This window comes from Haemaphysalis longicornis, unplaced genomic scaffold (genome assembly GCF_048455015.1).
Source record: "Haemaphysalis longicornis isolate Haplotype H1 unplaced genomic scaffold, Haemaphysalis longicornis Haplotype H1 scaffold_10, whole genome shotgun sequence".
NCBI lineage: Eukaryota > Metazoa > Arthropoda > Arachnida > Ixodida > Ixodidae > Haemaphysalis > Haemaphysalis longicornis.
The window spans coordinates 155,005,832-155,028,188 of NW_027526204.1; positions in this window are offsets into that span (position 1 = coordinate 155,005,832).

Consider the following 22,357-nt stretch of genomic DNA (forward strand, 5'->3'; position numbering starts at 1 on the left):
AAGCTACACTTCTCCTTTCTAACTACGGCTCATGTCCCTGCACCTTGCAACGCGGAGAGTGCGTCGGCCACGTCGAGACCGTAGCTTCTGTTGTGGCTGTGGATTTTCCAGATGATTTACCAACCCTTGACGTCAGTGGACTCTGCGCTCCTGCAGCAGCGACACCCCAACCGTCTGCAGATATCTTTCTTCGCGCCGTTGATGACAAGCTTTCGTCGTCCGAACGAGACCAACTTCTTGCATTGCTGCACCGATTTCGGACGTCTTTTGATTCTGTCCAGACTGGCCTGGGGCGTACCACCACTGTTGAACACACCATCGATACTGGGAGTCACGCACCCTTACGACAACGTCCCTACCGTGTTTCTCCTACTGAACGCCGCGTAATTGACGAACAAGTCGAGGACATGCTCCAACGTGGTGTGATTCGACCATCCACGAGTCCATGGGCGTCACCGGTAGTGCTTGTCAAGAAGAAGGACGGTTCTATTCGGTTTTGCGTCGATTACCGACGGCTTAACAAGATAACCCGCAAAGACGTATATCCTTTGCCAAGAATCGATGACGCCCTCGATTGTCTTCAAGGCGCAGAGTTTTTTTCTTCAATTGACTTACGCTCAGGATATTGGCAGGTCCCCATGGCGGAGGCTGATCGTGCAAAAACGGCCTTTGTTACTCCAGATGGCCTCTATGAGTTTAACGTCATGCCGTTTGGCCTCTGCAATGCGCCTGCAACCTTCGAGCGAATGATGGACAACATTCTCCGTGGACTCAAATGGCAGACATGCCTTTGTTACCTGGATGATATTGTGGTCTTTTCTCCATATTTTTCAACACATCTCATCCGACTTGAGCAAATTTTGACGTGCTTAACTACCGCAGGACTGCAGCTAAACCTCAAGAAGTGCCGTTTTGCTGCCCGACAGCTGACCATCCTCGGCCACGTTGTCTCTAAAGCGGGGGTGCTGCCGGATCCTGCCAAGTTGCGTGCTGTGGCAGAGTTCCCGAAGCCGACATCAGTGAAGGCCCTTCGCAGCTTCATTGGGCTGTGTTCGTATTTTCGCCGCTTCGTACGGAACTTTGCATCCCTCATCGCGCCACTGACACAGCTCCTCAGCAAGGAAGGCAGTATCTCTGAGTGGTCAACGGCTTGCGACGATGCTTTTGCTAAACTGCGTCATCTCCTCACATCTCCGCCAATCCTGCGCCATTTCGATCCCGACGCCCCTACCGAGATTCACACCGATGCGAGCGGAGTCGGTTTGGGGGCAGTTCTCGCACAACGGAAGGCAGGTTATGACGAGTATGTGGTCTCCTACGCAAGTCGTACGCTAACAAAAGCCGAGACCAACTATTCTGTGACAGAGCGAGAATGCTTAGCTGTTGTTTGGGCGCTTGCAAAGTTCCGCCCGTATCTCTACGGCCGCCCTGTCGAGGTTGTTACGGACCACCACTCGCTTTGCTGGCTGTCCTCACTAAAAGATCCGTCCGGTCGCCTAGCACGCTGGGCTTTGCGACTCCAGGAATATGATATTCGCGTTACCTATAGGTCAGGCCGGAAGCACCATGACGCTGATGCCCTTTCTCGCTCCCCATTGCCGCATGAAAGTGAGCGACTCTCGACTACCGATTGTTACCTCTCACCACTGGAGATACAGTCCATGTCATCCGAGCAAAAGAAAGACGCCTGGATTTCCTCCATCTTCAAACTCCTGTCAGGCTCATCGGCGAAAGGTGCATCTCGAAATCTACGCCGGCAAGCGTCGCACTTTGCCATTCGTGACGGTCTGCTGTTTCGACGCAACTACCAACCCGAAGGTCGCAAGTGGCTCCTAGTAATTCCACGCCACCTACGTGCACAAATATGCGCATATTTTCACGACGAGCCGCACTGCACCCATGCTGGTGTACCCAAAACCTACCAACGTTTGCGCCTGCGGTACTACTGGCGCGGCATGTACCGTTTTGTTCGTCAGTTCGTTCGTTCCTGTGTTCACTGCCAACGCCGCAAATCTCCACCTCGCCAAGGAATTGGACCTCGACAACCTTTACCATGTCCAGAACGACCCTTCGACCGCGTCGGCATCGACATCTATGGGCCTCTTCCTTGCACGGCAGCTGGAAACAGGTGGGTTGTTGTGGCTGTTGACCACCTGACCCGATATGCAGAGACGGCAGCACTGCCGGCTGCAACTGCGCGTGAAGTTGCCTCTTTCCTCCTTCGGCACTTCATTCTACGACATGGAGCGCCTAGAGAACTACTCAGTGACAGAGGAAGGGTTTTTCTGTCTGAAGTTATAGAAGCCCTCCTCACAGCCTGCCGAACCATCCATCGCACCACAACAGAGTACCACCCACAGACCAATGGTCTCACTGAACGTTTCAACCGGACGCTAGGGGATATGCTCGCAATGTACGTGGCATCTGATCATTCTAATTGGGACACCATCCTTCCATTTGTTACATATGCGTATAACACCGCCAAGCAAGCCACGACTGGCTTCTCTCCGTTTTTCCTTTTGTATGGACGCGAGCCCTCTTGTACGCTGGACACAATACTTCCTTATAGTCCTGATGACTCAGAGTGCACGCCCATCTCATACGTTGCGAAACACGCCGAAGAATGCCGCCAACTGGCACGTTCACTAACCAAGGAAGACCAACAACGACAGAAGACACAGCATGACGAAAAGACCTCTGCACCAAGCTTCTTACCCGGATCACTTGTTTGGCTGTGGGTGCCAACGACTGCTCCTGGATTGAGCAGTAAGCTCATTTCGCGATACGATGGTCCCTACCGTGTCGTCAAACGCACCTCCCCTGTCAATTACATTGTCGAGCCTGTTGCCCCATCACCCGACCACCGACGCCGCGGCCGTGATATAGTACATGTCCAGCGCCTCAAGCCTTACGTTGAGCCCCTCACCATTTCGACTCCCTGATTGCCAGGATGGCTCTTTTTCCCCGGGGGCAATTGTAAGGATGCCCGTCGCCAGCGCAATTCACGAAGGAGCAACGCGAGTATAGGAAGCACTGTCCACTCGCCATGAGAGGGTACGTGCCGAAACAGAGCATCATCATCGCAGTCAAGTAACAACAATAGACGGCAGCCGCATCGCGAACGCTTGGAAGGAAGAAGAAGCTGCCTCTCGCTTTTGCTCTCGGCCAACACTGCAGAGCGGACTTCGTGCTCCTGACTCCTAGAGCTGACTTTGAGCTGACCAGTCCTTTGGCCTTGGAATAAATCCTCCTTACAAAATAAACAAATAAACAAATAAACAAACAAATAAATAAAAAATATAAATAAATAAATAAATAAAAAATAAATAAATAAAAATAAATAAATAAATAAAAATAAATAAATAAATAAATAAAAAAATGTTTATAGAACCACGTTGCCCTACTCCACGCGCGCTCCAAGCGGAACGTGGAACCAATCTAGTTGAACCTTTTGTTACTGCTGCCGTTTGATTTCTTAAAATGCCGCCAGAAGCTATAGTGGCGCGGGCGACAGCAGGCTATAGAGGGAATTTATTTTTAACAGTGGATGTATTTCATTTGCTATCGCAAGAATCAAGCATCCAGAGTTGTTTAATAAAGGAAGACTGCGAATGTTACTTATATATGTTGACAAGTATGAACATTAAATCCTGACATGGACGTTTAGATTTGGCTGTGCATGTATATGACTATTGCGTAGCTTCTGTTCCACTTTGGCCGGGTGGCTGAATCGAGTCCCAGACAGACAGACAGACAGACAGACAGACAGACAGACAGACAGACAGACCAAAATTTCTGGGTTTAAGTGGCCTACGAAAGACTATCGTCTTTAATAAATAAATAAATCTTAATTCAAGCTTCGCATGCACTTTCTCAAACATTGACAGTACATCGGGGGAGCGAGTCAGGCCATGATCTCAACAGCAGTCGCGCAACATTTTAACCAGCCGGGTCACATTTTTCATCATCTCAAGCTGTGCATACTGCTGTAAAACTTTGTGTTCAAGGGACAGTATATACACGGAATCATTATTAATTCGTAAATTCAAATCTACTGCCTGCTGGAATTAATGCTTCTCAATTCAACTGCAAATGTTTGCGATGCCCCCATCGGACAGAATATCGAGGCGTCTACATGCTCGCTTCTTACCAAAATGACCGCGCCCCCTTACATACGAGTCACCTTTTCCGCCAATGCTACTTTTTCTTTTAATATTTTTATTATTACTTTATTTAAAAATGCTTCCAACTCCTTGAAACGTTTTTGCTTGTGTACCGTACTTGCTTCTATACTCGTGTGCAACTTAAAGGGCCCCTGGAATGCATGGCGTACTAGTTCGAACTCGATTTAAGCAATTTTTACGAGCGTAAAAACACCAGAAAGCTACAAAAAACATCTTTCGTCTCATCACCATCATCACCAACAACAGCCTACTCAGGCCGACTGCGTGCATGGCGAAGGCCTTCCCCACTGACCTCCAAGCGCTCTTGTCCTGCGCCGCTCGAGTCCCCTGTTGGCCAACCAATATCCCTATCTCATTCCTCCATCTTGTCATATTGGCCTTCTCCTTCTTCCAGACCCATCTCTTGGTATCCACTCTGTTACCCTAATTCTCCACCGGTTGTCGGTTCGTCTCACTACACGGCCAGCCCAAGCCCATTTCCTTTTCTTTACTTGAACTATGACATCGTCTACTCGAGTTTGTTCCCTGATCCCTGAAGCTCGTTTCCTGTCCCTTAGTGTTATTCCTATCGTTGGGCCGATCTGAGTTTGCTTTATGGTTGTTTAGTAAGTTGCTATGTTTCAGCTCCGTATGTCATCACCGGCAGTATGCACTGGTTGAATTCTTTTTTTTTTTTTTTTTTGTGAGAGGGGTAGCTTACTTATTATTTGAGAGTGAACCCGCCGCGGTGGCTCAGTGGCTAAGGCGTTGCGCTACTGAGGACGAGGTCGCGGGTACGATTCCCGGCCGCGGCGGCCACTTTTCTGATGGTGGCAAAAAGCAAACATGGCCGTGTATACGAGATTTCGGCGGACATTAAAGATCCCCAGTGGTCAAAATTAATCCGGAGCCCTCCACTATACGGCGCGCCTCATCGCCTGCGTTGCGTCGGCGCGTTAAACCCTACAATCAATCAATCAATCAATCAATCAATCAATCAATCAATCAATCAATCAATCAATCAATCAATCAATCAATCAATCAATCAATCAATTTCAGAGTGCTTGCCGTGTGCTCCCTAGCCCATTCCTATTCTATGCTTGATTTCTCTCTCGGGGTTGGGGTCCGCACTAACCATCTTTCCCAGGTAATTATATTCTTGTACTTCTAGGCTCTGTCCCCTAAGCTGAAGAGGGCGCTTACGGCATGCTTATTCCTCATTACTTTAGATATTTTAGATTTATTCATGTTTATTTTTAGTCCCACAACCATGCTTCTTTTTTTTAGAAGAAGAAGAGATCTATTTGCCGAAAACATATTGTGAGCACGCGTCATCATCGACCGCACGACGGCACGTGCTGCCGTAACGCCATCTCGCAGCGCGTCGCTGCCGCCCAGCACGCCTGATTGCCTCTCCCTCACACTTCCGCCATGCGTCACCGCTGATTAGCGTCTCGTGCGGGCTCAGCATACTGCCCTTCCCCTCACGCTTTCGCCACACTTTCCTCCGCCGTTTCCTTTCTGTCATCGCTCGCTCTGTTACGACGCCGATGTCAAACCACAGCAGCGGCTGCCAAAGTGCTGCGCACCAAGGCAGGCGATGTCATGCATTAAGAACATTCTCCTTTCAAAGCGTTCGCCCGCTATGACATCCTGGGCCGCCGCTTTGGCGGAGTGATACACTGCATGAGCTGTTGCCATTTTTGACTTGTACCCGAGTACAATTGTCTTGCTCTTTCCAGAAAATTTCGCCCCCTTTCAAGTGTGCAAATGCTGTTGTTTGATGCGTTGTTTTTTTCTTCTTTTAAAGACGATAGTCTTTCTTGGGCTACTTAAACCCAGAAATTTTGGTCTGTCTGTATGTCTGTTTGTCTGTCTGTGACTCGATTCATCCACCCGGCCAAAGTAAAACAAGGCCTGCGCAATAGTCTTATATAGTCACAGCTAAATCTACCGGTCTAAGTCCGGTGTAATGTTCATACTTGTCAACATTGTTGAAGAAGAACAAGAGATTACGCAAATATAAGACAACAAAATAATGCACCAGTGATATTTGCAGTGTTCCTTTATAAAAAATCATACATGCTTGATTTTTGCGAAGTCCACGTTCTGCTTGGAATGCACGTGGAGTAGGGAAACGCGGTTCTATCAACGTTGAAGTAGGGCGCCTCGATTCACGCGCGTCTCCGCCGTACGGCAGCGTTGGCACCGAGGCACCCGGCCTGGAGCAGTGGAACGCGGTAACTTTAAAATGATTTAAGCAACCCATTGGCGTCTTTACCTTGGGGGGAGCGCGACGCAAGACGAACAACATGAGATGTGAGCGGGAAAGTGAAGGGAGGCATTTACTTGGCAAAAGTCGATAAAGACTATCGTCTTTTGTCGACATTTGCAACGAAAGGAGCAGATACGAGGCCAATTTTTTACTCGCAGTTTGTAGGCACCTTGTGATGATAGCGCAGGATTTTCCTCATATGTACCTGCCCCCCTTTTGGAGCTCCCAAAGACCTCGAATTAGGTCACGCAGCGTCACTACAAGACACCATCTACAACCCCCGTCCCCCATGATCCTCCAAGAATCTCGTCCAAGCCTGTAGAAGAATCAACAATGTGGGTAGTTGGTATTGGTTCTTGAACACCTTGAAGTAGTGGTCTCTCTGAAGTAGGTGGCGTGGCCCTACCCCTCTACACTGAGCGTGCCAAGGATGAGCGCGGTTGCCCTGGCGAAGTCGATGCGTCCTGTCGAAGCGTCGGAACCGGTCTGAGGCTAATTCTCGCCAAAGTTATCTATCTTAAAATTTTATACACAGTTAAACTTGGATGTAACGAACCTCTATGTAACGAATTCCTGGATTTAACGAAGTTTTTCAATTCCCCATTTGCACCTCCATTGAAGCCCATGTGTTTGCGACCTCTATGTAACGAAGGGGTTGCGACGGTTAACCCGGATGTAACGAACTCTTTACGCTGATGAGTCAAGGTTTCTTGCCCTTTTCCGAAAAATCGGCTTGCAAAATGCACTAATTTATCGAATTTGGCCCGCAACGCAATCTCTCGTGCGATTCCACGTGTGAGTGCGCTGTCGGTTAGGTGCTACGCTTGCCTGTCAGCGTGTAGTCGCGTGTGTCGCCTGATATCCGGTGTATGGGTTCGTGGACGATCTCTGCTGGCTGAATAGGAAAAGATTTGTCTTTTCCAGACGAGCTCACAATTTTAAATGCCGTCTCCGGCGGTGAGAAAGAAGAACGTCGCCGCCCGGTACAGTGTCCCAGCTATCATACCTTCAAGAGTTTTGACAGCAGACAAGAGCATGAAGTTCGCGAAAAGGCGCCCTTTCAACATAAGTTTGGTTCTTGAAACGCGTTAGGGCACAGAAAAGGATCAAAAAGCAAAAGTGATACCTAGTTACATTTATCTATTTGGGGGCCGTGTAATAGCAGCAAGCGCGCATCACGCAGTTTCTGGGTGTGAAATACATCCTTGAACAAGGGTGAGTTCACCATTACTGATGCCTAACATATTGGTTTCGTTTCTGCTTCATTCCCGCGAGCCTTAACTCGAAACCTGCATGTAAAGAAAACCTGGATGTAACGAAAAAATGCGAACTTTCGTCAACTTCGTTACACCCAGGTTTAACTGTATATTATATTGCGATGACGTTTCTTAGATATTCTCAGATAATTAATGGCAGCCTATCATTGTTCCTGAAGAAAGTGTATGACAGTTGTATTTACCGGTATTCACCTACGGGGCAGAAACTTGGAGGCTCACCAAAAGGGTTCAACGTAAATTGAGGACGACTCAGCGAGCAATGGAACGGAAGATGATAGGTGTAACATTAAGAGACAAGAAGAGAGCGGAGTGGGTCAGGGAACAAACGCTTGATAAGGACATATTAGTAGACATTAAGAAGAAGAAATGGGTGTTGTCAGGGCATGAAATGCGAAGGCACGGTAGCCGTTAGTAAAGTTTGATTCGTTGTAGAGGTGGGTGGTGTCGTCGTGGATGGGTGAAAGTAGCCGATGACGCTGACGCAGGATGTAGATGATGAAGGAGAAGAAGTCTATTTAGACCTATTTACATGGGCTTAGAGAAGACACGACGACAACTCAAGACAATGAAAACTGGATTACAATTAAAAGCCGCCGCAGCGCACAAGGGGGTATCGCGGCACGATCCCTGGTGGGGGCCTGGAGGCCAAAAAGGTGCGTGGGGTTCTGGCGCCCACAAAACTGCCACGGGAGCGAGTCTTCGTGCGATCACTTGCAGTCGCAGCTCTCGACAAACTCATTGCAGGATGCCCGAGCAGGGCGCAAGCAAAGCCGCTTCCCCACAGCAGCGCGCATGCCAATTATGGTTTTGACCTCCGCTCCCCCCCTGTCCGTCCCCGAAGGTCAGGAGGACAGGCAAGCCTTCTCCTATGCCGCGTAAAAAGCCGCCTGCGAGGGAGGCCTATACAAAGAGTTGCGACTCGTTGGCGTCGGCGGAGGCCGCCCATCGCTTTCCGCTGAAAGGGGGGAGAGGGGGGGGGGGGGGACACACAAGGCCACGAGAAGGGAGGGGTCATCGTCCCGACGTTACACCATTGGTCATTAAAGGTAACAGAGTGGATCCCTAGAGAAGGCAAGCGTGGCAGGGGCGGCAGAAAGTTAGATGGGCAGATGAGATCAAGAATTAAACTGTGAAACAACGCTTAAAACGAAGACAGTGAGAGAAGAAGGCACAGACACGAGCGCTGACACAAAGAAGGATCTCGAAGATAGCACAGTGGAAAAGAGCCCGATGTACAAGAAATAAATCTAACTCTCTCACTGTCTTTCACAGTTTAATTATGAACTTACTAGCCCAAACCCAAACGTTATTATTTCTTGTACATCGGGCTCTTTTCCACTGTGCGACCTTCGAGATCCTTCTTTGTGTCAGCGCTCGTGTCTGTGTTTTCTTCTCTCACTGTCTTCGTTTTAAGCGCTGTTTCACAGTTTAATTATGAACCAACTAGCCCAAACCCAAACGTTAGTGAGATCAAGAAGTTTGCGCCCGGATAAACTGATCGCAGTTAGCGCAGGACCGGGATAATTGGAGATCTATGGGAGAGGCATTTGCCCTGCAATGGACGTAGACAGGCTGATGATGATGACGACGTTGAACGTTAGAGCTCTTGGTAAGACAGTCACGTCGTGCTGGGAGAAGTCCTAGCGAGTGAAAACGAACGGATCCTTCGCTCCAGGCAAGGCACGCGGAATATTCTTTTCTCTTCTTTCGGTTCTATTTGCTGCTGAGAAACTCTCGACCAGATCTTGGCAAGTCACAAGCCGCAGGAGCATAGCCACTGGCAGAGCGCCCTTTCTTTGATGTTCTTCGCTACAGTCGCCCCCGGCAAGCAAGACTGAACCACTGAATCGTAATATGGTTTCGGCCGCAGCACATGCGCAGCCTCGTATGCACGGCGTCGAAGACCCGACGAGGGCGAGGCCGCGACGAGCTTCGAGGAGAGGCCGGGAGTGAGGCATGGCGCCCGCAGCCAGAGAATTAAGGGAGCCAGGAGGAAAATTGTGAAATGCGCTCGAGTCATCGTGTTGAGACTTTTGCTGCGGCTGGTGCTAGGATGTAAATGAGCGAGACATCTGTCTGCATTCCTCGGCGAGCTGCACTACTTGCGAAAGAGGGGCATATTCAGACGGGTCGGGGCGGTACAAGGATGTCTAGCATGCAGTCCGGCTCTCGAAAGAATGGGGGAATGCTATGGTCGACGACGTAGTGGTGTTCTGTGCATACGGGATGAATGGAACGGCTCAGTCCCAGAGGTGTGGGAAGACGATCGCGTCGTCTATAGCTGGGAGAAGTGCTGGCGAGTACAACAAAAATGAAAGTTGTCTTAATCCATAGCGGGTAGCGGGGTGAATGTTTTGGCCAATGATGCACTCATCGGCGAAATACCTTATCTGGGAAATTAGACCCCGTTGAATTTGAAAACACAAACTTTGCGACGATCGGAAGAAAACCGTACACCTAATGAACGCGAGAATATCCTTTTTTAGCATGTTGTTAGGTTTATATAAACGTCTTGGGCGGATAACTGTCTGGAAAGCTTTTGATAGGTAAATAAAACAAGGCGTTGGCCTGACACCGTGCATCAACAAATTCAACAATATCATGTCTCTATTCTGCATGCAAGTTAAGCAATTGTAGTCAAGTCACTTCAATAACCGTCTTGAAGTTTGTTTCAAATCTGATGAGGTTACAGCAGAAACTCCATATATATATATATATATATATATATATATATATATATATATATATATATATATATATATATATATATATACATAAAGTAGAAGTACGCTCTTCGGAGACTTTATTTCTAACGTTTCGACCTGAGACAGGAAGGCCTGTCTCAGGTCGAAACGTTGGAAATAAAGTATCCGAAGAGCGTACCTCTACTTTGTGCGTATTCCTGCAGCAACTAAGGACTCCACTTCACAACTATATATATATATATATATATATATATATATATATATATATATATATATAATGTGCTCTACTACCCACAGCGCCTTTCCAATGCATTTAAGTGAGGGGGAGAAAGTAGAAATTCGTACATTAAACCAGGCACACAGCAACAGGATTCAAAGCCTAATGACAAGCGAAAACCAGGCATGGTCAACAAAAATTCATCACAAAGAAGACGAAAATACATCATTAGACATACGTGATACAACACCTTTGGGCAACTTATTCCATCCGCCAATGGTTTAAGAAAAAAAAGGCGTGGATAAACAATACGGTTCTACAATGTATCAAGAAGTTATTTTATTTTACAGTAGTGATTTGTCCCTGACGAAATATAGTCTAAACTCATTAAATAGTTTAAATCACTTAAACTAAATAAAATAAATAAGTAAATAAATACATCACAGTTTCAACGCACAAACACAAGCGAGCAGCCAGAAATTCAGAGGAATTCCATAGAAGAGTTACTCGATCATTTGTGTTGAAGTATGTTTTTCTTTTTATGAAGGAAAGTGAAGAAAAATACGCTCCCCAGGTGGGAACTGAACCCGCGACCTTCCGAATACGTGTCGGATGCTTTGCCAACTAATCTATCGGAAAGGCTGTGCTCTACTGACTTTCGCGGGAATTATATGTAACTTATAATTTCTATCCTACGCTTCGAGGTGTCAGCTGCGGACGTAGCTCGGGCGTTAGAGTGGTACTGGGTGATTTTTTTCTCGATATCAGAGCATGAGCAGTTCAAGCAAAACGCCTTCTAGGAAATGGCGTGGTATAGCTAATCCATCATCTGATATGCGTTACGGGTAAATTACCATACAGTTGATACCACGCCCATGGCATCCCCAGCTGAGTTCTGCACGGTATAAAATAAGGGCTCGTCACGGAGTCAACACTGACTGACGCGTGTTCCTAAACGAGCGCAATACTCAGACTAGGGAAAAAAAGCAAAAGGCACAGCGCTGTTACTCACCTTCCTCTCACGTTGTCCTAGGATGTTGCAAAGAACAAATCCTTGGGATGGAACGTGAATGGCCTACCGCTGGTAAAGTTCGGGGCAGCAGTGGCGAGCGGCCTTGTCAAGGAGCGTCGGTGCGAACTGCCGCTCACGTGCGTCGCCTCACGAGAGCCGCAGGGTATTATAGAAAGCGAAAGCGAGGAGTCGGCGTCGACCCAGTTAGCTGGCCGCCTGCCGATTGTGCTCCGCGCGAGGCGCTGGAGCCACGTCCTCGTTGCCCCTCTCTCGCGGAAGACTCGTCCAGGAAGGCCCGCCCGCGCAGGCTTGCTCCCGAGTGTGGCCGGTAGGCAGTCAGAAGAGAGCGCCATTCCGAACTTTGATCATTGGCCAATCCAGGGGGGTCTGGATGTCCTGACCCCCCCTTAATTTTACAGTTTATATCCCCAAGAAGGCGACCACTCGGGTTTTGGAAGCCTAGTTATTATTTTTCTTTTTCTTGTGTTTTTTTTTGTAATCCAAAATTTTGGGTGAGTAAAAAGGCCACTGCCCTCCTCATCATCATCACCATCATCATTATCCTCACTAATAGAAGCTGACCCTCCCCTCAGAAAAAAACGGGATCCGCCTCTGACTGTGATCATGGCGGGTTCAGAATGACGGGCTTCCAATATTGGCCGCGTATCCGCTTGCTTCACTGCAAATGTCGTCGAAAGACGATGCTCTCCCGCCGCCCCCGCCACGTAGCTCCTCCACTGCTCGCACCCCTCACGCCCTTCCTGTCCCGCCACACCCCTCTCGCAATTAATTGATTATTGAGTGGAGGCTTGTTCAATGCGATTCAATTTCCCCGCCTTCGCACTGCTCGTGCGCCATCTTCTGGGACAGCGCGAATCTTTTTTCTTTATCTTTTGTTTCCTGCTCTGCTGGAACAGCACGTCCGGAAGCTCTGTTCTTTTTGTGGGAACCTTTCTGGGCCATCTTTTAACGCGTTCTTATTTCAATTGCTATCTTAAAGGGACAGACAACCGGTTTTTGTCGCGTATATGTTCTCTAGCTCATATGAGAGCCAGCGTTTGATATAGTGGGGTAACCACAAGCAATTTATAAACCAAGTGGCAGAAATACTTTTAATTTGGCACTAAACTTTCTGAAATTGGATGGGAGGTGGTTCGTAGTGTAGAAACTTGACACTACAATATGTGTCCCGGTCACGTGACCTGCTAACCTCGCAGCTATACTGAAACAGCTGAAACGTTTATTCACTTATTGTGTAGGCGGCCGATGAGGTGGTGCGGCCGAGCCCACGTTTATTGAGGTCGCGCTGGCCGTGCCATGGACAGGACGAGGCGCGTAGAACGAGGGTGCCGCTTCAGACCGGCTGCCGAGTGTTCCCTGCCAGCTGGCCAATCTGCTGATGATGATGGTGGCCCTTACGAAGATGATGATGGTGGCGCTACAATTGAAAACGTTTTAACGCAAGTATTTGTATAAGTTTAAATTGTATATGCACTTTTGAACATTACTTGGAAACTTTGAAGACACGCCACCCGCCGCCCCCACTGCGTTGCTCTCAGTGGGGCTAACTAAATCTCCATGCCAAGTCCAGAGTCAACGGCAGCGCTCAGTGAACACACTGAGTGAAGGAGCTTCCTGCTTGTGTTGTTCGCTGTCTGACGATTCTGCCTGAGCCAGGAGCGTTTCTTCTGCCGAAATATTTGTTTTCAGTTTTCAAAAACGCCAACGGCAGCTAAAAGAAAAAGGACACGCCCGGGGAGAATCAAACTGCCGACCTCCACAACATGAAGCCAGCATTCTACGTATCGTTCGTCCCAACAGATGGCGCCTTCGTGCAAAATGTCGTAGTGAATAAGAAACTACATAAAGTAATAACAAAGCCTGCAATTCGCTATTTTTTAGCTGGGGACAAGTTTTTAAATACCGCTTTTTATCTCGCATACAGACTAACGTATGTTGCCACGCTACTCTATGTCATGGTTGCCAGCATTATATTTGGGAGGACACATATGACACGCAGTTCTAAAAATTTCGATTTAAAAAGTTCTAGGGCGTTATCAGCAAAACCATTTCGCGCCAAGGCGTTTTAAGGGATGCTCTTCTATTTATGATAGAGAGCATATACTCCACAAAAATCGGTTGTCTGTCCCTTTAAAGACCACCTCAGCGTGTATTCTTAACATAAGGAAAGCGGGAACTACTGGTTTAGTACGAATATTTCGCCTCAAATGCGTCTGAGGCTCATTTACTCTGAAAAATGGGGGCATATATACTAACGACAGCGACTTCAGTTGTTTGGAACGGTTCCGCCTATATATGCAGACAGGCAAACATTTCTTTCTCCATGAACATACAGACAGAGCGAAATTCGCCCTTCCCCGGTGCGCGTCACCAACGCAGCAGCAGCGAAAGAAAGGCACAGCGGAGGGTGAAACCACTGCCACAGCCACAGCGAAAGCGAAGGGAGCCACCCGTTGGCGGCACGGGGAGAAGGACATGGCGAGAAAGCGGGCGTGGTTTCTGGCGGCTGCTGTGGAACACGCAACCCGAGGCAACGTCAGCGGCGGCTGCGGACAACGGCACCGATGTGTCCACTCAATTAGAGAGTAGGGCTGGGCGCCAATTAAAATCTTAAATCGATTGATGTGCAGGCGTTGATCGGTTATCCGGTTGGTGTCAGAAATGACACCTCACGAGCTTGAAGTGTTATTTTTAAAGACGATAGTATTTCTTGGGCTACTTAAACACAGAAATTTCGGTCTGTCTGTATGTCTGTTCGTCGGTCTGTCTGTCTGTGACTCGATTCATCCACCCCGCCAAAGTAAAACAATGCCTGCGCAATAGTCTTATATAGTCACAGCTAAGTCTACCGGTCTAAGTCCGGTGTAATGTTCATACTTGTCAACATTGTTGAAGAAGAACAAGAGATTACGCAAATATAAGACAACAAAATAATACACTAGTGATATTTGCAGTGTTCGTTTATAAAAAATCATACATGCTTGATTTTTCCGAAGTTAAATACTTCATCAACTGCAGAAAAAAATTACCCCACCTTCCCACGAGGGAAACCCTGTGGAGATGCGACGCCACAGCGAGCATCGGCTGCTCGCTTCAACCGTTTGCGTTCGGTATCACGTTTACGAAGTTCGGAATCGGCTGCTCGCTTCAATCATTTGCGTTCAGCATCACGTTCACGTTGCTTCGCAGCCTTGTCTTCAGTGGTGCTAGCATTCCTGTTATCACATTGATCGGTGCTTGTTACGGTTGCGCGGGCGATAGCAGAATTGTTAGGCTCCATTCAACGCATCGATGGAAATCGGAACGCCGGTGCTGGAACGACCGCGGCTATGACGCAACGTGGCGCGGCTATGACGCAACAAAATCCAACACAATCCACTTTATTCCAATCCAATCCAATCCAAGCCAAGCCAAGCCAAGCCAATCGAATCCTATCCAATGCCCTTCGCGAGAGAGCGTTCGCTATCGGAGAGGAGAGGGGGTGAGCGCAACGCCACCTAGAGAAGTTGGTGAGCGGCGGAGAGCGCAGCTCGCGCGGCGAGGAGAATGGGAGAGGGGCGGACGACAACGACGCCGACGCTGCATGGACAAGGCGAGTGTATGAGATGCAGTCGCATCGAAAAAAAATTCACTCCGCCGTCGCCTGCTGCCGTCCGCGCCACTATAGCTTCTGGCGCCATTTTAAGAAATCAACCGGCAACAGTGAGGAAAGGTACCACTAGATAGGTTCCACGTTCTGCTTGAAACGCACGTGGAGTAGGGCAACGCGGTTCTATCAACGTTGAAGTAGGGCGCCTCGATTCACGCGCGTCACCGCCGTACTGCAGCGCTGGCATCGAGGCACCCGGCCTGGAGCAGTGAAACGCGGTAAATTTAAAATGATTTAAGCAAACCATTGGCATCTTTGCCTTGGGGGGAGCGCGACGCAAGACGAACAACATGAGATGTGAGCGGGAAAGTGAAGGGAGGCATTTACTTGGCAAAGGTCGATAAAGACCATCGTCTTTTGTCGACATTTGCAACGAAAGGAGCAGATACGCGGCCAATTTTTTCTATGAGGTCTTAAAACGGAAGGGTACAAATAATATACATTCTCGCAATTTTAAGGCAACATCGTCTATGTGTGTGGTTGTCTAGGTGGGCTAGACCGCCCCTCGCGTTGTAGGTGTGACTAGAACAGCTGAGCTGGCGCTACTGTATTTCTCAAGAAGTGGTCCCGGAGCCCCTCTTCATTGTCATTTTAAACGTGCGGTTTTAACTGTTATTCTATGAACGGGCTGCTACAATTAATCTAAGGCGATGCCCTGAGTTAATATTACGTAGAGTTTTGGGGAGCTTGAGATCTGGTTTATGCGCTAGCTCGCATGAGTTGAGCAGCCGATTAACTGGATAAAAAATGTAATTTCGAATAATGCATTAATATATTAATCGGGAGATTAATCGCTCAATCGCCCACCCGAATCAGAGGGTCAGTCTGAGTTTGAGTTTGTTTCATTTCATGAAGTAGGTGCACAGAAAGCAAGCAGCACAATGTGCATGTGGTTAAAGGGGTCATCAAGGCAAAATACAACTTAGTTCAACTTGAAGGAACGAGGCTTTGGTGCCTCACTGAGCTCCATCCCAGCCACAAAGACGCTTTGTAACCGAAAAAAACGCAATAAATATTAAAAATAAATTTAAATTTCTCGCCACGGTGACGTGTTATGGGCAGGGGTGAGCGCAGTTCTTCAATACATACCAGTCGCGAAGCTCCGCTTCAGAATCTGGGCGGCGAAGGCCCGAAGCTGAGGTGCATGGGGCAAGCGAACTGGCGCGCCCCTAGGGGACAAAAACTGAACTTCACTAAACTACTATTATTTAGTAATTTTGTAAAATAAAGCTTGCCTTTTAAATTAGAAGACATTAATAGGGCGAAATTTACTTGTTTTTTTAGGTGTTTTCTTTTTATGACTTACTGCAGCAGCCACAAGCACTTGAGTACTACTTCAACTTTCTGCCGGCAGACGTGCCTGCCCCGGCGCAGGGGGGCAACCGAAGACCCTACGGGGAGTTTCGCAACTAGTATATACATCCAGCAACTCTGGGAGTGACTTCATATGGGCCATCACCAAAAGCAGTTTTCAGCGTGCTATCTGCCCGCTATCACTCAAGTGGCGCGATCGAACGAAACTAGAGGCCCCACTACAATCGTCCAGTCACGTGTCTTATCGATGGCGGCCGACAATCGCGCAAACAAGATTCTGGAACGTCACGGAAAAGTGGCCGGAAAGTGGCCACTGTCACATAGGTTTGCTTTTATGTCTCCATTATTTGTTTGAAGATTGTGATAGGATTGGTATCACTGTTATCGGGACAAGGCTGTTTTTTTAAGTGCGAATGCACTTCTTAAGCGACCCTGAATCACGCGTCCACCGCCGTCCGTCCATCCGCACCACATACCCACTTAGGGCGATTGGCCAAGAAGAGTTTTTAAGTGCGAAAGCGACCCCACCATATACCCACTTATAGGGCGATTGGCCAAGAAGAGTTCCTTCGCTACCCATTCGGCATATCTTCGTGATACTAACCACTTCCTACGGGAAATTAACAACATAAAAATCCCTGATGGCGCCTTCCTTGTAACTATAGATGTAACTTCTCTGTACACAAATATACCTCACCGAGATGGGATTGAAGCCCTGGTTGAATCCTACAGCATACATCGGGATCACGAGGCGCCAAGCCCACAAGTCATTGAAACTTTGACCAGGCTAGTGTCGAATTAAATAGCTTTTAATTCCACAATCAGTATTATCTTAAGCGACCCTGAATCACGCGTCCACCGCCATCCGTCCGTCCGCACCACATACCCACTTAGGGCGATTGGCCAAGAAGAGTTTTTAAGTGCGAAAGCGACCCCACCACATACCCACTTAGGGCGATTGGCCAAGAAGAGTTCCTTCGCATCACCCGTGCATTCGCACTTCCCCATGCTCCCCTTCGGGGAAATGCGGGTGAATTTTTAATGAACCAAGGTTGTATTTTGTTTGCATGGCCTGTTTAATAGCCGAAGCCAGTAGAGGCCCACAAACAAATACGTTGTCAGCAACAATACCCAACAGCGAGTGTGGGGGACCTTCGGGGGTAAAATTGTTTTTCCTGCGCGAAGTGGTGAGGGGCCGTGGCACAGGCACCATAAAACGAGTTCCAACTGCTATTTAGGGGAACAATTGACTAGTGTTTGATAACTTTTTAAGTACTGCAGTGCGATGCTGATTGCAAAATGGAAATTGTGGAGGATCATCACTCAACCCGATATCCATGTTCAGATCTGCGAAAAATGTAATTGCCTGCAGAACTTCAGTCCTCCGGACGCGCACATCTGCAGTTCGTTGGTGGCAAAATTCTGTATAGCCCACATGTTGATGTCAATCAGAGCTATACATGTACATCACACGTACGACACGCTACTTTTCGTTTGAGCCAAATATAAAGCGCAGCGTGCGTGTGGCGGGCTCTAGTCCTTGTATCATTTCCTGATGGCCCGTGCCCTTACGTGCCTTTCTCCCGTTGGAACAAAGGAGCGAGAGAGAGAGAGAAAAAACATTTTTATTGAGCTTCATGTGGCTCAGGGGTCGGTTGTGGCCGCTGGCTTGTGCCGGGCGGCGACATCGGCAGCTCTGGTGACCAAGCAGGTTTGCACCTCTAGGTCTGAGCTCCCCATGCGCCTCCTCCCACTGCTCAGCAGAGGAAATTAGGGGAAAGGGATCTTTAGGACACCCCCAAAAGATGTGGGAAAGGGTGGCAAGGGCTCCACATGCAGGGCATTCTGGGGAAGGGTATAATGAAGGGTGGATTCGGTGGAGTATAGCGGGATTGGGGAACGTGTTCGTCTGGAGGAGACGCCACGTGTGTTCTTCGGAATTAGCTTGACGTGAGCCGGGGGGTACCTGCGGCGGTCGAGGCGGTAATGCACGGTTATTTCTGTGTACGTAAGAAGTCTGCCTCTGGCGGATCTGGCCCCGTGATAGGGTTCAAGGCTTGACCCGGCTCGGATTGTGAGCCCTCGAGCCGTATTGTGGCCAGCCTCATTACCCGCGAGGCCAGCATGCGCAGGAGTCCAGACAATTTCTACCGGGGAGTCGGGTGGGTGGCGTCTGAGAATTTTGGATGCCTGTGGCGAAACGTGGCCGTTGGCGAAATTTTGAATGGCCGCTTTGGAATCGGAGATTACTATCGAGGGAATCGTCCTTTGAGAGAGCGCTAAAGCTATTGCCGCCTCTTCCGCCGTGGCGGGATGGGAAGTACTTAAGGTTAGGGAGTCAAGAGGGGGGTTATCAGGGTCATTAATAACTGCAATGGCGAATGCGGCGCGGTGCCTGTATTCTGCAGCATCCACATAGACCACGTCGGATCGAGCAGGGAGTCGTTTTTGGAGAGCACGTACTCTCTGATCCCTGCGGCTCTCGTGGTGTATGGGATGCATGTTTCGGGGTATTGGTTTAATTACAAGCTTTGCATGGGTTTCAGAAGGCAGGGGAATTTTAGCCTCAGGGCATTCAATATGACCTATACCTAGCCGCCTGAGAATATGATTACCAGTGGGAGTTTTAGACAGACGGACGACCTGATTGGAAAGGCGTGCACAATACGGCGCATGAGCTTATAGAAATAAGCTCCTGTGCCGTATTGTGCACGCCAAGGCCTTCGAATCTGGCAGTGGATGTGTTAAGGGGTAGGTGGAGGGCAGATTTGTATGCCTTTCGGATGAGCCAATTAACCTTACCTAATTCAGTTGCAGACGGGTTCAGGTAAGGTAGGGAGTACGTGATCCTGCTGATAATGAATGCTTGGATAAGTCGGATTCTCTCCTCCTCCTTGAGACCCCTGCGGCGGTTGGAGATTCGTCTTATGAGTCCTATAGTTTGAATAACATGTTGTTCTAATTTCCGGAGAAATTGTGTGTTAGCCCGATTATTTTGTATAAGCATCCCCAGAATTTTAAGGGTAGAGACCTCTGGAATCGGGTTGTTTTCTATATGAACTTTAATGTCGGGTGGCACCTTGGATCTCCTCTTCGGCGATAGCAAAAGAGGTTCGGACTTACTGGGGGAGCAAATAAGCCCCGCGTTGGCAGCTTCTTTTACAACTATTTGAACGACCTCCTGTAGGGTCTCCTCTATAAGGGAGTCGCTTCCACCATTCACCCACAGAGTGATGTCGTCGGCGTAAAGGCTGAATTTAAGATTAGGAATTTGCTCAAGGCGGCGGGGTATGTTAATTATGGCCAAATTAAATAACAAAGGGAATAATACCGCTCCTTGAGGTGTGCCTTTAGACAGGAGATCAACCGTGTCGGAGGTAATGCGCCCGATTTGAAGGATGGCACTTCGGTTGGACAGGAAGCTTCGAATATAGTACGTACGAAGCCCCGGGTCGGTGGATTCTAGTCCAGTCATTATGGCATCGTGAGACACGTTATCAAAAGGCTTGGTCAAATATAAGGCAAGGATAGCTGCAGTGTCTAAATTGTTTTGGGGGACTATGACTTGTCGGGAGGTCTGGAGGAGGACGTCCTGCGTCGACAGCCCCGTATACGGAAACCAATCATGGAGTGAGGGAGCGGATAGAAATTCTGAATGTGGGAAACCAAGCGTGCATGAATGATATGCTCAAATAGTTTTCCCAGGCACGAGGTGAGGGATATGGGCCGGAGGTGTTCTAATGCAAGGGGTTTTCCTGGTTTGGGAATAAATGTAATTTTAGCATGTTTCCAGGATTGTGGCAGCGTGCCCTGTTGCCAATAATGGTTCAAGTAACGCAGTAATGGCTGTGATGGAGTAATCATCAAGATTCTTTAGCATTTTGTTGGTTACCTGATCAGGGCCCGGGGCCGAACCCGATCGCAGCTTGAGAAAGGCTCCTCGTACTTCTGCTTCAGTTATGTCCCTATCCATATACGAATTTGGTAAACAGGTGTATGGAGGGAGAGGGTTGCTAGTGCCTTTGGGCAAATACATGTCCTTTATCTTATTTACTAGGTCTGGATCCGTACCTGGGAATCCCTGGATGATGCTTGTGAGGCGATGGGCTTGATCTGTTTTCGACTGGTTCGGGTTCAGGAGATGTTTGAGAAGCTGCCATGTCCGTTTCATCCCCAGGTTGCCACGTATCTGGTCGCAGATTTCGCCCCATTGATCCTGAGAGAGTTGTAGTGTGTATTTTTGAATTTTCGCATCCAGTTCTGCTAATTTACGGCGCAACCTGTGGTTATGTTTGTTGCTTCTCGAACGTTTTTGTATGCTCTTGTATGCGTTCCACAGGTGTTGCAGGTGGGGATCTATAGTCTCCGAAGGTGTGTCTGGGTCAACTGGTTTGGTTGCGGCTCGCGCGTCCGCTACCAGTTGCTTTGCCCACCTGTGTAGATCCAATGGGTTATATGTTATCGATGTTTCTTTGTGGGCTCCTCGACACCTCCTGAACTCGTCCCAGTTTGTGAGGTGCTGCTGTCGGGGGTGAGTTCTAATAATGGGGGCAAGGGTCAGATTAGTTTGGATGATGAAATGATCACTTCCAAGGGTGCTGTCAGTGATGCCCCATCTGGCGTTTTTGACATGGAGTGTAAAGGTGAGATCTGGGGTGGAGTCTTTTTGAGCGCTGTTGCCAATACGGGTTGGAGTATTGGGGTCTGATTCTAATGTAAAATGGTGGATCTGCACCTGGTCCCAAAGGTCTCTTCCCTTTTTTGTGCACTTGGAATAACCCCACGCCGTGTGCGGTGCATTAAAGTCGCCCACTACAATTAGGGCATTGAGGGCGGCTTCTTTCCTGGCCAGGGAAAACAAGAGGTTGAATCTGTGATTGTGCACACGGGGCTACTATATACGTTCAGAATGAAAAGTTTAGAAGCTTCCCTTTTTACTGGAAGTACCGTGATCAGATCGGGGGGGATTTCGACGCTATCGAATTGGGTTCTCTCCGCCGGGATGTTTCTTTGGATTAGAACGGCTGTTTTCGGATCCACTTCGTTTTGGAATGCTTTGTAACCCAAAAGTTTAACACCTTTGCCCGACTCTTGGAGGGCTATAATGTCTGGGGGGTTTCAACCGACTGAATGTGCAACTGCAAGTTTCTTCGCTTTCTACTAAAGCCCGTGCAGTTCCACTGCCAGACTCGGACGACCCCGGTGCTGGTTGTCTCGAGGGCTGGTCCATACTCTACTCGAGGGCTGGCCCATATTGGTTGACAATATTTGGGGGACGTGCCCAGACAGGTTGTTGACGCTGTTGAGAACCTCTCGTATGTATGTGAGCAGTTCAGCGCGGAGGGTATCTATGCTGCCTTGGAGATTAGATTGAATTGTTAACATATTAGCCTGCTGAGCTTGGTGGTGTTGCTGAAGCTCGACAAATTCATTTTTTTGCTCGTATAAGAGCGTCCAGGTTGACGCGACGCTTGCTTCGAGGGCAGTGATTCGCTTATCATGCTGCTCGTCATGCGAGGCATTCTCAGCTGCGGCTTGGCAGGTTTCACCGACTGCCCTGCGTTTGGTTGCGGGGGGTGTTGGGCTCGGTTCTTCTAGAGTGCGGTTTTCAATTTGCGACTTCAGGGCTTTGTTTTCCTGACGCAAAGCGAAATTCTCCTGTCTGAGCAGGTTGATCTCCGCTCTGATGCTAGAAATCTCTCTCATTAGGTCATGGGGGAGAGA